The 18,011-nt window shown below is 44.3% G+C and overlaps 1 pseudogene; it reads right to left on the reverse strand.

The window, feature by feature from the left end:
* Positions 1-3,213: 3,213 nt before the first annotated feature.
* Positions 3,214-3,338, reverse strand: LOC149441185 (U2 spliceosomal RNA; annotated as a pseudogene).
* Positions 3,339-18,011: the final 14,673 nt, after the last annotated feature.

Raw genomic sequence — 18,011 nt, forward strand, 5'->3', positions numbered from 1 at the left:
TCGTTATATACATTATATTATACATTGTATCGTTATATACATCCTATTATACATTGTATCGTTATGTACATCCTATTATACATTGTATCGTTATGTACATCCTATTATACATTGTATCGTTATGTACATCCTATTATACATTGTATCGTTATGTACATCCTATTATACATTGTATCGTTATGTACATCCTATTATACATTGTATCGTTATGTACATCCTATTATACATTGTATCATTATATACATCCTATTATACATTGTATCGTTATGTACATCCTAGTATACATTGTATCGTTATATACATCCAATTATGCATTGTATCGTTATATACATCACATTATACATTGTATCGTTATATACATCCTATTATACATTGTATCATTATATACATTCCATTATACATTGTATCATTATATACATCCCATTATACATTGTATCATTATATACATCCCATTATACACTGTATCAATATATACATCCTATTATACATTGCATCATTATATACATCCTATTATACATTGTATCATTATATACATTCCATTATACATTGTATCATTATATACATCCCATTGTACATTGTATCATTATATACATCCCATTATACATTGTATCATTATATACATCCCATTATACATTGTATCATTATATACATTCCATTATACATTGTATCATTATATACCGTATTTTTTCGCTCCATAAGACGCACTTTTTCCCCCAAAAAAGGGGGGAAAATGTCAGTGCGTCTTATGGAGCGAATATAAAGTGGCCGGTCCGGTATTTCTGCCGCCACCATGTCAGAATACCGGGCCGGCCGCTTAGCTGTTCTCTCTTACAGGGCCTTACCTGTTCCTCGCTCCAGCGCTGCACAGTCTTCCCGCGCTGGCTTCTGTAACAGCCGGGTGCCCCCTGCGCATGCGCTTCGCTTTGTGAATGGTCCGGTGTCTTCTGGGACACATGACAGGTCCCAGAAGGCGCCGGGCCATTCACAAAGCGCAGCGCTTCTCGCACATGCGCAGTGGGCACCCGGCTGTCACGGAAGCCGGCGCGGGAAGAAGAAAGAAGGACAACGCCGCGGAAGTGGGAGCGGGTACCTGTCAAATTCAGGTACCCGCTCCCCCTCCCTCCCCAAAGGTCAGCAGTCTCTGGTCATCTCCTTTACTGTCTGCAGTCTCTGGTCATCCCCTGTACTGTCTGCAGTCTGGTTATTCCCTGCACTGTCTGCAGTCTCTGGTCATCTGTACTGTGTCCCTGGTATTTTCCCTGTACTATGTCCGCAGTCTCTGGTCATCTCCTGTACTATGTCTGCAGTCTCTGGCCATATCCTGTACTGTGTCCGCAGTCTCTGGTCATCTCCTGTACTATGTCCGCAGTCTCTGGTCATCTCCTGTACTATGTCCGCAGTCTCTGGTCATCTCCTGTACTATATCTGCAGTCTCTGGTCATCCCCTGTACTATGTCTGCAGTCTCTGGTCATCCCCTGTACTGTGTCCTCAGTCTCTGGTCATCTCCTGTACTGTGTCCGCAGTCTCTGGTCATCCCCTGTACTATGTCCGCAGTCTCTGGTCATCTCCTGTACTGTGTCCGCAGTCTCTGGTCATCTCCTGTACTATGTCTGCAGTCTCTGGTCATCCCCTGTACTGTGTCCGCAGTCTCTGGTCATCTCCTGTACTATGTCTGCAGTCTCTGGTCATCTCCTGTACTATGTCCGCAGTCTCTGGTCATCTCCTGTGCCATGTCCGCAGTCTCTTGTCATCTCCTGTACTATGTCCGCAGTCTCTGGTCATCTCCTGTACTATGTCTGCAGTCCATTGGTTCAGAATTTTTTTTCCGTTTTTCGCCTCTAAAACCTAGGTGCGTCTTATGGTCAGGTGCGTCTTATGGAGCGAAAAATACGGTACATTCCATTATACATTGTATCATTATATACATCCTATTATAAATTGTATCATTATATACATCACATTATACATTGTATCTCTCTAACTCCTGGCATAGAGAGAAAAAAAAATGTTTGTAAAAAAAAAAAAGATAAATAAATAAATATTAAAAAAATAAAGAAAATATAAAGAAAAATACCTAGATCAATGTCTGATCTAGTTCAGTGCCAGGGTTAGTGTTTGGGTCAATGTCAGGGTCAAAGGTCAGGATTTATAAAATAAATTGGTGTCAGTGTCAGTTAATGTCAGTGTGTTTTAGGTAAAAAAAAAAGAGACTAAAACAAAATGCGCACTATTGTTTCTGGGCTGTACTACGGGTACAAACAACAAATAACATACACATATATGGTATCGCTGCGATCGTCAGGAGCTGGAGAATTTATTTTGGGTTGTTCTTTGGTGGTAGGTTATGGTAATAACAAGAAACACACAGCTAAATAAAAAAAATATTTTTTTTTACTATTTTTGGCCAGCTTTCCTTTGATAATAAAAAAAAAAATCAGAAGCTATCCATTACCATTTACCATCAAATGAAAGCCCAATTTGTCCTGAAAAAATCGCGGTATAATCCACCTGGATGTACGAAGTAGTTGTGGTGATATGGACGGTTTTACTATCACATGTCAATGTTGCAAAATTGTGCTTAGGCATTTAGATTTGTTTTACCCTTAGGCGTGAAGGGGTTAAGTTGTATCTTTTCCTTGGGATTGGAAATATGGACGGGCTCCTTCGCCAGCACCTAGAATGTCTGTAGTGGAGGGGAGGCCCTTGTTCATCCGCGTGGCTCACCTAACAATATGTTGAAGGTGCTGGTACCAGGGGCGGACTGACCATTTGGAAACCAGAAGATTAGAATAATAGTGGAGCCAGAAGACCAGAATAATGGTGGAGCCAGAAGACCAGAATAATGGTGGAGCCAGAAGACCAGAATAATGGTGGAGCCAGAAGACCAGAATAATGGTGGAGCCAGAAGACCAGAATGATGGTGGAGCCAGAACACCAGAATGGTGGAGCCAGAAGACCAGAATAATGGTGGAGCCAGAAGACCAGAATGATGGTGGAGCCAGAACACCAGAATGATGGTGGAGCCAGAAGACCAGAATGATGGTGGAGCAAGAAAACCAGAATAATGGTGGAGCCAGAAGACCAGAAGAATGGTGGAGCCAGAAGACCAGAAGAATGGTGGAGCCAGAAGACCAGAAGAATGGTGGAGCCAGAAGACCAGAATGATGGTGGAGCCAGAAGACCAGAATAATGGTGGAGCCAAAAGACCAGAAGAATGGTGGAGCCAGAAGACCAGAATAATGGTGGAGCCAGAAGACCAGAATAATGGTGGAACTCTACTGGACACTGATAAGAACAGATACTACACTTGATCTTAGCCAAAAGGCCGATAAGTGAAACTACTACAATGGAAAGCTCCTTCAGGAGAGGGATAGATAGTATCAGGGATGGACTGACCATTTGGAAACTCGGGCACTGCTCGAGGGCCCAGAGTCAGTAGGGGGTCCCATGAGATGCCCCTGGTACCTTTTTCATAGGCTTTTTTGAGTTTGGGTGAGGACACAGGGGCCCCATGATCCGCTATTGCCCGGGGGCCCCATGAGTTGTCAGTCTGCCCCTGGCTGGTACTATACTGTCAGTTCACATGAACCCCATCATCCCTCACCAGAGGCTCACCACTGCTAGGCTTTCTCATTGGAAAGCCCAGCATGTCCTGAAACCATTATATCCGGAAAGTATGAAATGTTCATCTGTAATATAAAGATTGAAGTAATGATACAATAACATAAAAGACCAATTTATGAACTTCTAAACATTAAAGAAAAAAAAACAAAATGAAATAAACTCGACCAAAATCCATTAGAGTTTCTCAGACCCATCTGAGATTAATCGACTCTGTAAAACGAACTCTCTTTTCAGAAATTTGATTTTTAGCCTCGTCTTCCCTGACCTCAGCTAATCGCCTGTATAACTGGATTTCCTTCTGAATAAATGATAAGACGCTGGATTTCCCAGCATGCCCTGCGACGCAGAGTGCAAACAGACACCCGCCTGGCTGAGACCATTATGTGTTTTTTTTTCCTGAACTAAAGACATAAACAAATATAAAGACGAGATAAAAAAAAAAAATCATCAGCTTTAAAATAATAAAGAGGTTGGATTATTGGAGGATATGTAGGTCTGGAGGCCGGCCTCTAATCAGAGACGCGTCTAATCGGGGCACGGCGGGATTAATACCGCGTCTTGTGCTCATCAGTTCTTACCGGAATCCTTTCCTCTCAGATGAGAAATCCCGTCTGCTGGGTACACAATGACACAAATGTTTCCTTTTCCTTGTGTTTGGTGTCATGTGATCCGTCTGTCATCACTGATGGGAGCTGAGAGGATGGCGGGAAATCACCGGGAAGTGGAACCCGACAACAGGACTTCAGGGAGTTCTTCAACCCAACTACAGGGAAAGCATTTTTATTGTGCCTCTAATGCTTCATCCTCCAAACATGCTCCATCCTCCAAAAATGCCCCATCCTCCAAAAATGCCCCATCCTCCAAAAATGCCCCATCCTCCAAAAATGCTCCATCCTCCAAAAATGCTCCATCCTCCAAAAATGCTCCATCCTCCAAAAATGCCCCATCCTCCAAAAATACCCCATCCTCCAAAAATGCCCCATCCTCCAAAAATGCCCCATCCTCCAAAAATGCTCCATCCTCCAAAAATGGCCAATCCTCCAAAAATTATCCATGCTCCAAAAATTATCCATCCTCCAAAAATGCTCCATCCTCCAAAAATGCTTCATCGTCCAAAAATGCTCCATCCTCCAAAAATCCTCCATACTCCAAAAAATGCTCCATCCTGCAAAAATGCTCCATCCTCCAAAACAATTATCTATTCTTCAAAAATGCTCCATCCTCTAAAAAATGCTCCATCCTCCAAAAATGCTCCATCTTCCAAAAATGCTCCATCCTCCAAAAATGCTCCATCTTCCAAAATGCTCCATCCTCCAAAAATGCTCCATCCTCCAAAAATGCTCCATCTTCCAAAAATGCTCCATCCTCTAAAAAATACTCCATCCTCCAAAAAATGCTCCATCCTCCAAAAATGCCCCATCCTCCAAAAATGCTCCATCCTCTAAAAAATGCTCCATCCTCCAAAAAATGATCCATCCTCCAAAAAATGATCCATCCTCCAAAAATGCTCCATCCTCTAAAAAATGCTCCATCCTCCAAAAAATTATCCATCCTCCAAAAATGCTCCATCCTGCAAAAAATGATCCATCCTCTAAGAAATGCTCCATCCTCCAAAAATGCTCCATCCTCTAAAAAATGATCCATCCTCCAAAAATGCTCCATCCTCCAAAAAATGCTCCATCCTTCAAAAATGCTCCATCCTCTAAAAAATGCTCCATCCTCCAAAAATGCTCCATCTTCCAAAAATGCTCCATCCTCTAAAAAATACTCCATCCTCCAAAAAATGCTCCATCCTCCAAAAATGCTCCATCCTCCAAAAAATGATCCATCCTCTAAAAAATGATCCATCCTCTAAAAAATGATCCATCCTCTAAAAAATGATCCATCCTCCAAAAAATGATCCATCCTCCAAAAATGCTCCATCCTCTAAAAACTGCTCCATCCTCCAAAAAATTATCCATCCTCCAAAAATGCTCCATCCTCTAAAAAATGCTCCATCCTCCAAAAATGCTCCATCTTCCAAAAATGCTCCATCCTCTAAAAAATACTCCATCCTCCAAAAAATGCTCCATCCTCCAAAAATGCTCCATCCTCCAAAAAATGCTCCATCCTCCAAAAAAGTATCCATCCTCCAAAAATGCTCCATCCTCCAAAAAATGCTCCATCCTCCAAAAATGCTCCATCCAAGAGCAAAAATTAATCCGAAAGACCGTCGGCTTGCTTTACAACTTACCTTTTCGTGGAGCGGGTCCGGTGTCACCCCGTGCGGTCGGTGTCACCTGGTGCAGCGTGCACCCCCAGCACCTGCCTCGGGATGCCACGGCACTGTACTAATGGCACTGGACAGGAAGGGGTTAACATCTGGGGTGATGAAAGGGTTGCTGGGAGTGTGATTACTGTGTACTCTGTAGTGTTTTATTAGGGAATGTGCTTTGCAGGGGGTTAAAAAACCGGCACATCCCCACTGACAGGAGAGGGGTCTGTGCTGTTTACATTCACAGATCTCTCTCCTGTCAGTTGCTCCGCCGATCGTTGGGCTGGTGATTGACATGTACAGGAGCCAATGACAGCATGGACAGGCGGGAGCACGTGTGCGCCCCCTACCCGGATAAGCAGATACATGTATATATACGTATTTCTGCACAGAGCGGCCCCCTGTAGCAGCTACATAGGCCGGCCGGGCCGCAGCGGGGTAAAGTCGCCCAGCAGATTGGGAATTTGAAATCCTCGCTGCTTGTTCTCCTCTCCCTACAGCACTGCCAGAGGAGGAGGAGGAAGGGAAGCAGCGGGGCTATCAAATCCCCGGACCTTTGGATGGCCTGACAGCTCAGGATCATGGGAGGTAAGTACAGCGAGGGATGGGGAGGGGGTCCTGTGTTAGGTCACCTTTACAGATTTTCTGACATAATAATAAATGATGGCATAATAAATGACAATATAATAAATGAAGGTATAATAAATGACAATATAATAAATGACAATATAATAAATGACAATATAATAAATGAAGGTATAATAAATGACAATATAATAAATGAAGGTATAATAAATGACAATATAATAAATGACAATATAATAAATGACAGTATAATAAATGAAGGTATAATAAATGACAATAGAATAAATGACAATATAATAAATGACAATAGAATAAATGACAGTATAATAAATGACAATATAATAAATGACAATATAATAAATGACAATAGAATAAATGACGGTATAATAAATGACAATATAATAAATGACAGTATAATAAATGACAGTATAATAAATGACAGTATAATAAATGACAATATAATAAATGACAATAGAATAAATGACAATAGAATAAATGACAATATAATAAATGACAATATAACAAATGACGGCATAATACATGACGGTATAATAAATGACAATATAATAAATGACAATAGAATAAATGACGGCATAATACATGACGGTATAATAAATGACAATATAATAAATGACAGTATAATAAATGACAATATAATAAATGATGGTATAATAAATGACAATATAATAAATGACAATATAATAAATGACAATATAATAAATTACAATATAATAAATGACGGTATAATAAATGACAATATAATAAATGACAATATAATAAATGACGGTATAATAAATGACAATATAATAAATGACGATATAATAAATGACAATATAATAAATGACAATATAATAAATGACGGTATAATAAATAACAATATAATAAATGACAATATAATAAATGACAATATAATAAATGGCAGTATAATAAATGACAATATAATAAATGGCAGTATAATAAATGACAATATAATAAATGACAATATAATAAATGAAGGTATAATAAATGACAGTATAATAAATGACAATATAATAAATGACTGCATAGTAAATGACTGTAAGGGTCTGTTCACACTAGAACTCGGTATAGGAAACTCATGTTCAGTGCGCGATTCCTGCACCTCATTCAAGGCGCACTGCCCTTGTGATCTGCAGGGGGTGTCAGTACAATGTTAACAACACCCCGAATGCAAGTTGCAAATGCACATGGTACAAAAGTATCACGCAAAACGGGCTACAGTGCGTTTTTGAAAGCATGCACTACTGTTGCTGCGGTGCAGTGCGAACCTATTTCAGCTCTTTTAAAATGAATGAAAGCGCATCACACAGAACTGCATGAGAACGTGGCACAGAAACGTGCTGCAATGTGACCCGACTCTTAATGACTCATTGCTCCAATATGCTGTTATTAAGGATAATTGCTACAATTTGGTATAATGAATGACAGTATGATACATGACGATATGATACATGACAGTATGATACATGACGGTATGATACATGACGGTATGATACATGACGGTATGATACATGACGGTATGATACATGACGATATGATACATGACAGTATGATACATGACGGTATGATACATGACGGTATGATACATGACGATATGATACATGACGATATGATACATGACAGTATGATACATGACGATATGATACATGACAGTATGATACATGACGGTATGATACATGACGGTATGATACATGACGGTATGATACATGACGATATGATACATGACAGTATGATACATGACGGTATGATACATGATTGTAATCGATACATTATTCCCATACATTGATCAGCAAAGGGCATCATTATTGTTCCGATACATTGATCATAAAAGGACATCATTATTGTTCCCATACATTGATCAGCAAAGGGCATCAATATTGTCCCCATACATTGATCAGCAAAGGGCACCATTATTGTTCAGATACATTGATCAGCAAAGGGCATCATTATTATTCCAATACATTGATCAGCAAAGAGGATCATTATGTCTCCAATACATTGATCAGCAAAGGGCATCATTATTGTTCCGATACATTGATTAGCAAAGGGCATCATTAGTGTTCCGATACATTGATCAGCAAAGGGCATCATTATTGTTCCGATACATTGATTAGCAAAGGGCATCATTAGTGTTCCGATACATTGATCAGGAAAGGGCATCATTATTATTTAGATACATTGATCAGCAAAGGGCATCAATATTGTTCTGATACATTGATCAGCAAAGGGCATCAATATTGTTCCGATACATTGATCAGCAAAGGGCGTCATTATTGTTCCGATACATTGATCAGCAAAGGGCATCATTATTGTTCCGATACATTGATCATAAAAGGACATCATTATTGTTCCCATACATTGATCAGGAAAGGGCATCATTATTATTCCGATACATTGATCAGCAAAGGGCATCATTATTGTTCCGATACATTGATCATAAAAGGACATCATTATTGTTCCCATACATTGATCAGCAAAGGGCATCATTATTATTCCAATACATTGATCAGCAAAGAGGATCATTATGTCTCCGATACATTGATCAGCAAAGGGCATCATTATTGTTCCGATACATTGATCAGCAAAGGGCATCATTATTGTTCCGATACATTGATCAGCAAAGAGCATCATTATTTTTCCGGTACATTGATAAGCAAAGGGCATCAATATTGTTCCGATACATTGATCAGCAAAGGGCATCAATATTGTTCCCATGCATTGATCAGCACAGGGCGCCATTATTGTTCAGATCAATTGATCAGCAATAGGAATCATTCAGAAACAATTTGTATCATTCGGTTTATTAAACGATGGTATAATAAATGACGGAATGACAAATGATTGTAAACGACACATTGTTCCGATACATTGATCATCAAAGGGCATCATTATTATTTAGATACATTGATCAATAAAAGGCATCAATATTGTTCCGATACATTGATCAGCAAAGGGCATCATTATTATTTAGATACATTGATCAATAAAGGGCATCAATATTGTTCCGATACATTGATCAGCAAAGGACATCATTATTATTTAGATACATTGATCAATAAAGGGCATCAATATTGTTCCGATACATTGATCATCAAAGGGCATCATTATTATTCCGATACATTGATCAATAAAGGGCATCAATATTGTTCCGATACATTGATCAGCAAAGGACATCATTATTATTTAGATACATTGATCAATAAAGGGCATCAATATTGTTCCGATACATTGATCAGCAAAGGGCATCATTATTATTTAGATACATTGATCAGCAAAGGGCATCATTATTATTTAGATACATTGATCAGCAAAGGGCATCATTCAGGAGCAATTGTTACAATCCGGTACAATAAGTGATGGCATATTAAATGATTATAAATGATACATTGGGGGAAGATTTGCTAAAACTGGATCACTCACAATCTGGAGCAGCTGTGAACGTCCGCCAATCAGCTTCTAGCTTCAGCTTGTTCAATGAAGCTTTGACAATAAAAGCTGGAAGCTGATTGGTTTCTATGCAGAGCTGCACCAGATTTCGCACTCTCCAGTTTTGATGAATCTCCCCCCATTGTGCCCATACATTGATCGGCGAAGGGCATCATGCACAAACAATCGGTACAATCGACGCACCACTTGTTGGCGGTAATCTGTAGCCGTGCCGCCATTTTTCTGCACCACTTTCGCCGGGAAGGCAAGAGAGATCCCTTCTATATGGGGGAAGTTCGGAGGATAGCTGAGCAGAATGCGTAAAGAGGATACAAATGGAACAGATTAACCTTTAAGCCATGATGAGCGCCAAATGATATGCGCTGATTAGACCGAAGATGGCGGGCGCGGAATACCAAATATTTGAATGACTTACTTAGCGGCTGAAATAAACAAATACATCAAATGACTTACCTGTCACGTCTTTATCTGTGAGCGGAGTCTCCCCGGTGCCGGCGCTGGAGACCAGCTCGACGTGCCAAGGAAGTTTGGGATGTCATCAATGGATCAGCCAATAATGAGGCTGTCATTGTCTTTGTAAATACATGACTCAAAAAACTTATAAAACCATATAAAATGATAAAATAGTGACAGTTCGTGGTAAGGTGCTTGATACAGGAGTTGATGGTGACTTCAAACTTCAGTGGCGTGCCAATAGATAATAGTAAAAATACGTACTCACCAGATGCGTATCTTTAACTACGCATGTAAATTATATGACCAGAGGTCCCCCTCTCAGGATGGGATGGATGAGTTGCACCGTTTAACGGACTCTCCTCCCTCTGGGTGGTGTGCAGCTACAGAGACGTCTCCCTTTTGTGTCCTTCCGCCCGGAGTCCGCCATTGTCCCCTGTGAGCCCACCACAGATGATATAGGAGCAGAGTCTTAAGTGGCACCATTTCAGAGCAGGGAGCTGTTCCTTTACTGGCTGACAAGCATCCACCCATCCATTAAGGAGGCCTCTGGCTGGATTCTATTTGCACCCCACCAAGGGAGACGTCTCTGTAGCTGCATAGAATAGAATAGATAAGAATCATCTAGTACAGACTTTCTGGTCTGCTATCTTTGATATTCCAACCCAATTTTTTGATACACCTATTACCCCAGATCCCACTGTAGCTTTACTGAACCTGAAACCACAAAATCTCACCCACCGACAATTCAAACTATCGCTCCACATCACCACAGCCGCCAAACAAATCATAGAGGAAACAAAGTGGCGGGGATTTGAACTCCTGCTGCTTTCTGTCCTCTCCTACCATGGAGACTCAGTATGGGATGCCCACAGGGAGGTTCCCCGCACTGCTCCTGTGTGAACTTGGGCTATGACAAGCGATACAAATTGCTTGTGGATTTATTAAAAAAAAAAAATCACAAAATGATATTTGATTAGTTTTTTTTCCAAAAAGGGAGGTGGGCAGGGCTGCTGTTAGGAACCACGGGGCCCCCTAAAGCCAACCTGAAGGGGCCCCCCAAAGAAAACACAGTTTACTATGATTCAGCTATGAATGAACACAGTGGGTGATTAGTACTGATCACTCATTGTGTTCATTTAGAAATGGAAGGGGCTGGGAAGTGCGATACATTTACCGGACCCTTCCCCCACTCTCCGTCCAGAAGGATCCTATTGTGTGCTTGCAGCTGCCAGTGGGAAGGAAAGGAGGGAATACGGCAGCACTATGGGGGTGGGGGCACACAGGGGGGCAAGGGCAGCAGGGGTAAACATAAGGTGCAAAGGGAGGGTGAAGGGTGCAGCGGGGAGGCAATGACTGGAAATGATCTTTCCCTGCAGCAGCTGAAAGCCAGCGTGAGGTAGAGGAGAGGAAGCCAGCTTTCAGCTGCTGCAGAGAGAGCCACATAGGGGATCGGTTCCAGTAATTGTCCCCCCACTGTGCCAATCACCCTTCCTGCCCACATCCGATTCACCCAGCTGCCTGGGCCCCCCTGCTGGCCTGGATCCTGTACAGGAGGAATGGTGGTACTCCCTTATCCACAGCCCTGGAGGTGGGTAGAGGGTGGAACCAGGGAATGGTGCTCAGAGGTGGGTAGGAGGTGGAACCAAGAAATGATGCTCAGAGGTGGGTAGGGGGTGGATCCAAGAAATGGTGCTCAGAGACGGGTAGGGGGTGGATCCAAGAAATGATGCTCAGAGGTGGGTAGGGAGTGGAACCAAGAAATGGTGCTCAGAGGTGGGTAGGGAGTGGAACCAAGAAATAGTGCTCAGAGGTGGGTAGGGGGTGGAACAACAAATAATACTCAGAGGTGGGTAGGGGGTGGAACCAAGAAATAATACTCAGAGGTGGGTAGGGGGTGGAACCAAGAAATGGTGCTCAGAGGTGGGTAGGGGGTGAAACCAAGAAATGGTGCTCAGAGGTGGGTAGGGGGTGGAACCAAGAAATGGTGCTCAGAGATGGGTAGGGGGTGGAACCAAGAAATTATGCTTAGAGGTGGGTAGGGGCTGGAACCAAGAAATGGTGCTCAGAGGTGTGTAGGGGGTGGAACCAAGAAATGATGCTCATAAGTGGGTAGGGGGTGGAACCAAGAAATGATGCTCAGAGGTGGGTAGGGGGTGGAACAAGAAATAATACTCAGAGGTGGGTAGGGGGTGGAACCAAGAAATGGTGCTCAGAGGTGGGTAGGGGTTGAAACCAAGAAATGGTGCTCAGAGGTGGGTAGGGTAGGGGGTGGAACCAAGAAATGGTGCTCAGAGATGGGTAGGGGGTGGAACCAAGAAATTATGCTTAGAGGTGGGTAGGGGGTGGAACCAAGAAATGATACTCAGAGGTGGATAGGGAGTGGAACCAAGAAATAGTGCTCAGAGGTGGGTAGGGGCTGGAACCAAGAAATGATGCTCAGAGGTGGGTAGGGGCTGGAACCAAGAAATGGTGCTCAGAGGTGGGTAGGGAGTGGATCTAAGAAATGGTGCTCAGAGGTGGGTAGGGGGTGGAACCAAGAAATGATACTCAGAGGTGGATAGGGAGTGGAACCAAAAAATAGTGCTCAGAGGTGGGTAGGGGGTGGAACCAAGAAATGATACTCAGAGGTGGGTAGGGGCTGGAACCAAGAAATGATACTCAGAGGTGGGTAGGGGGTGGAACCAAGAAATGGTGCTCAGAGATGGGTAGGGGATGGAACAGAGAAATTATGCTTAGAGGTGGGTAGGGGTTGGAACCAAGAAATGGTGCTCAGAGGTGGGTAGGGGGTGGAACCAAGAAATGATGCTCAGAGGTGGGTAGGGGCTGGAACCAAGAAATGGTGCTCAGAGGTGGGTAGGGGGTGGAACCAAGAAATGGTGCTTAGAGGTGGGTAGGGGCTGGAACCAAGAAATGATGCTCAGAGGTGGGTAGGGGCTGGAACCAAGTAATGGTGCTCAGAGGTGGGTAGGAGGTGGAACCAAGAAATGATGCACATAGGTGGGTAGGGGGTGGAACCAAGAAACGGTACTCAGAGGTGGGTAAGGGGTGGAACCAAGAAATGGTGCTCAGAGGTGGGTAGGGTAGGGGGTGGAACCAATAAATGGTGCTCAGAGGTGGGTAGGGGGTGGAACCAAGAAATGATGCTCAGAGGTGGAACCAAGAAATGATGCTCAGAGGTGGGTAGGGGGTGGAACAAGAAATGATGCTCAGAGGTGGGAAGGGGTGACTCGAAAGGGGGGAATACCTGCACCTATTCTCTGAGGAAACAAAAGCCTTGCATTAGACACACGTTGGCCATTACTTCTTAGAGAGCTTTCCAAAAAGGAAATCCCATAGATCTTCCGGAAAATACATTTGAAATAAGATCCATGGCCCTACACCTGCTACAAACTGCAGCAAAACCCGACAGAATGTCACCCTTCCTCATACTATGCACAACAACAAAAATTTGCTTGGCTTTGGATACTCCACAACCAGAAGCCACTTTCGGCCTCCTCCGGGGCTCCGTGTCCTCATTTCTTGGGATTTTGTTGCTGGAGACATTGTCGCCTTTAAAGCAGAGCGTTGGAATGATATAAAGTCCTGAACAAACTCCTCTGTAATATCATATATCATCGTTTCAGCCGAAGTCAAAGAGAAAAGCGATTAGTGGGAAATTGTATTATTAAAACTCTTATCTGGTATCTGCATGGAGACACCATAATAGGCCTAATTGTACTAAACCCACAAGAATAAATGTACCCAGACAGAAGATTATGTTCATTATGGGACTCATCTATGACTGTCTCTATGTGGAGGTGATTCAATAATGTTCTCTACTCTGGAACTCGCAAAGTCAATAGACGCTGGGCGCTATCAGGATTCTGCGTGCCCCTTCGTACCGACTTCACATTTTTTTTTAATTCCTGATGTCAGCTGCCTAATGCATCCGAGGAAATTGACTCGATATTCCTTTCATCTTTCTTCTGTTCTGTAGGAAAATCTGCGGGAACAATTCAACGACCCGCAGGGCGAGAGTGCGGCTCGGAGCTTTATTAGTATGCATCCAGTCCTACCTCCATCCAGCAGGGCCGGTCCGAGATGATTTTGCGCCCTAGAAAAGACCAGCTACTTGCGCCACCCCAAAAAAAAAAAAAAAAAAAGAAAAAGGAAATGGAAAATAATAATAATAATAAAAAACAGTAGAAAATAATAAATTAACAAAACATGAAACTGATACATTTCTTATAAATTGCAAAAATAAGTGCCATAGGATAAGATCCCGGGGTGGAATTCCCCGCAGGCAATGGGGGGAGATAAAACACTGTGACAGCAGGCAGCCCAGCCCCTCCCCCCCCACACACACTCACACATGGAGAACACCTGAACACCACCACCAACACTGACAGAGATCAACACACCGTCACCAACACTGACAGAGATCAACACACCGTCACCAACACTGACACAGATCAGCACACCACCGCCAACACTGACACAGATCAGCACACCACCGCCAACACTGACAGAGATCAACACACCACCGCCAACACTGACACAGATCAGCACACCACCGCCAACACTGACACAGATCAGCACACCACCGCCAACACTGACACAGATCAACACACCACCGCCAACACTGACACAGATCAACACACCACCACCAACACGGACACAGATCAGCACACCACCACCAACACGGACACAGATCAGCACACCACCACCAACACTGACACAGATCAACACACCACCGCCAACACTGACACAGATCAACACACCACCACCAACACTGACAGAGAACAACACACCGTCACCAACACTGATACAGATCAACACACCGTCACCAACACTGACACAGATCAACACACCGTCACCAACACTGACACAGATCAGCACACCACCACCAACACTGACACAGGTCAGCACACCACCACCAACACTGACAGAGATCAACACACCACCGCCAACACTGACAGAGATCAACACACCACCACCAACACTGACACAGATCAGCACACCACCACCAACACTGACAGAGATCAACACACCACCGCCAACACTGACAGAGATCAACACACCACCACCAACACTGACACAGATCAACACACCACCACCAACACTGACACAGATCAACACACCACCACCAATAACACTGACACAGATCAACACACCACCAACAACACTGACACAGGTCAACACACCACCACCAACACGGACACAGATCAGCACACCACCACCAACAAGGACACAGATCAGCACACCACCACCAACACTGACACAGATCAACACACCATCACCAACACTGACACAGATCAGCACACCACCACCAACACTGACACAGATCAACACACCACCACCAACACTGACACAGATCAACACACCACCACCAACACTGACACAGATCAACACACCACCACCAACACGGACACAGATCAACACACCATCACCAACACTGACACAGATCAACACACCATCACCAACACTGACACAGATCAGCACACCACCACCAACACTGACACAGATCAACACACCATCACCAACACTGACACGGATCAACACACCACCGCCAACACTGACAGAGATCAACACACCAACACTGACACAGATCAACACACCATCACCAACACTGACACAGATCAGCACACCACCGCCAACACTGACACAGATCAGCACACCACCGCCAACACTGACACAGATCAGCACACCACCGCCAACACTGACACAGATCAGCACACCACCACCAACACTGACACCGATCAGCACACCGCCACCAACACTGACACCGATCAGCACACCACCACCAACACGGACACAGATCAACACACCACCACCAACACTGACACAGATCAGCACACCGCCACCAACACTGACACAGATCAACACACCACCACCAACATGGACACAGATCAACACACCACCACCAACACTGACACAGATCAGCACACCGCCACCAACACTGACACAGATCAGCACACCACCACCAACACTGACACAGATCAACACACCACCACCAACACTGACACAGATCAGCACACCACCACCAACACTGACACAGATCAACACACCACCAATAACACTGACACAGATCAACACACCACCACCAACACTGACACAGATCAGCACACCACCACCAACACTGACACAGATCAACACACCATCACCAACACTGACACAGATCAGCACACCACCACCAACACTGACACAGATCAGCACACCACCACCAACACTGACACGGATCAACACACCACCACCAACACTGACAGAGATCAACACACCACCGCCAACACTGACAGAGATCAACACACCACCGCTAACACTGACACAGATCAGCACACCACCGCCAACACTGACACAGATCAGCACACCACCACCAACACTGACACGGATCAACACACCACCACCAACACTGACAGAGATCAACACACCACCGCCAACACTGACAGAGATCAACACACCACCGCTAACACTGACACAGATCAACACACCACCGCCAACACTGACAGAGATCAACACACCACCGCCAACACTGACACAGATCAACACACCACCGCCAACACTGACACGGATCAACACACCACCGCCAACACTGACAGAGATCAGCACACCACCACCAACACTGACAGAGATCAGCACACCACCACCAACACTGACACAGATCAACACACCACCACCAACACTGACACAGATCAACACACCACCGCCAACACTGACAGAGATCAGCACACCACCACCAACACTGACACAGATCAACACACCACCACCAACACTGACACAGATCAACACACCACCACCAACACGGACACAGATCAGCACACCACCACCAACACGGACACAGATCAGCACACCACCACCAACACTGACACAGATCAACACACCATCACCAACACTGACACAGATCAGCACACCACCACCAACACTGACACAGATCAACACACCATCACCAACACTGACACAGATCAGCAAAACACCGCCAACACTGACACAGATCAGCACACCACCACCAACACTGACACAGATCAGCACACCACCACCAACACTGACACAGATCAGCACACCACCACCAACACTGACACAGATCAGCACACCACCACCAACACTGACACAGACCAACACACCACCACCAACACTGACACCGATCAGCACACCAACACTGACACAGATCAACACACCACCACCAACACTGACACAGATCAACACACCACCACCAACACGGACACAGATCAACACACCACCGCCAACACTGACACAGACCAACACACCGCCACCAACACTGACACGGATCAATACACCACCGCCAACACTGACAGAGATCAACACACCACTGCCAACACTGACAGAGATCAACACACCACCGCTAACACTGACACAGATCAACACACCACCGCCAACACTGACAGAGATCAACACACCACCGCCAACACTGACAGAGATCAACACACCACCGCCAACACTGACACAGATCAACACACCACCGCCAACACTGACAGAGATCAACACACCACCACCAACACTGACACAGATCAACACACCACCACCAACACGGACACAGATCAGCACACCACCACCAACACGGACACAGATCAGCACACCACCACCAACACTGACACAGATCAACACACCACCACCAACACGGACACAGATCAG

This window comes from Staurois parvus, unplaced genomic scaffold (genome assembly GCF_062004578.1).
Source record: "Staurois parvus isolate SC_StPar_1 unplaced genomic scaffold, SC_StPar_1.0 ptg001015l, whole genome shotgun sequence".
NCBI classification, from domain to species: Eukaryota; Metazoa; Chordata; class Amphibia; order Anura; family Ranidae; genus Staurois; species Staurois parvus.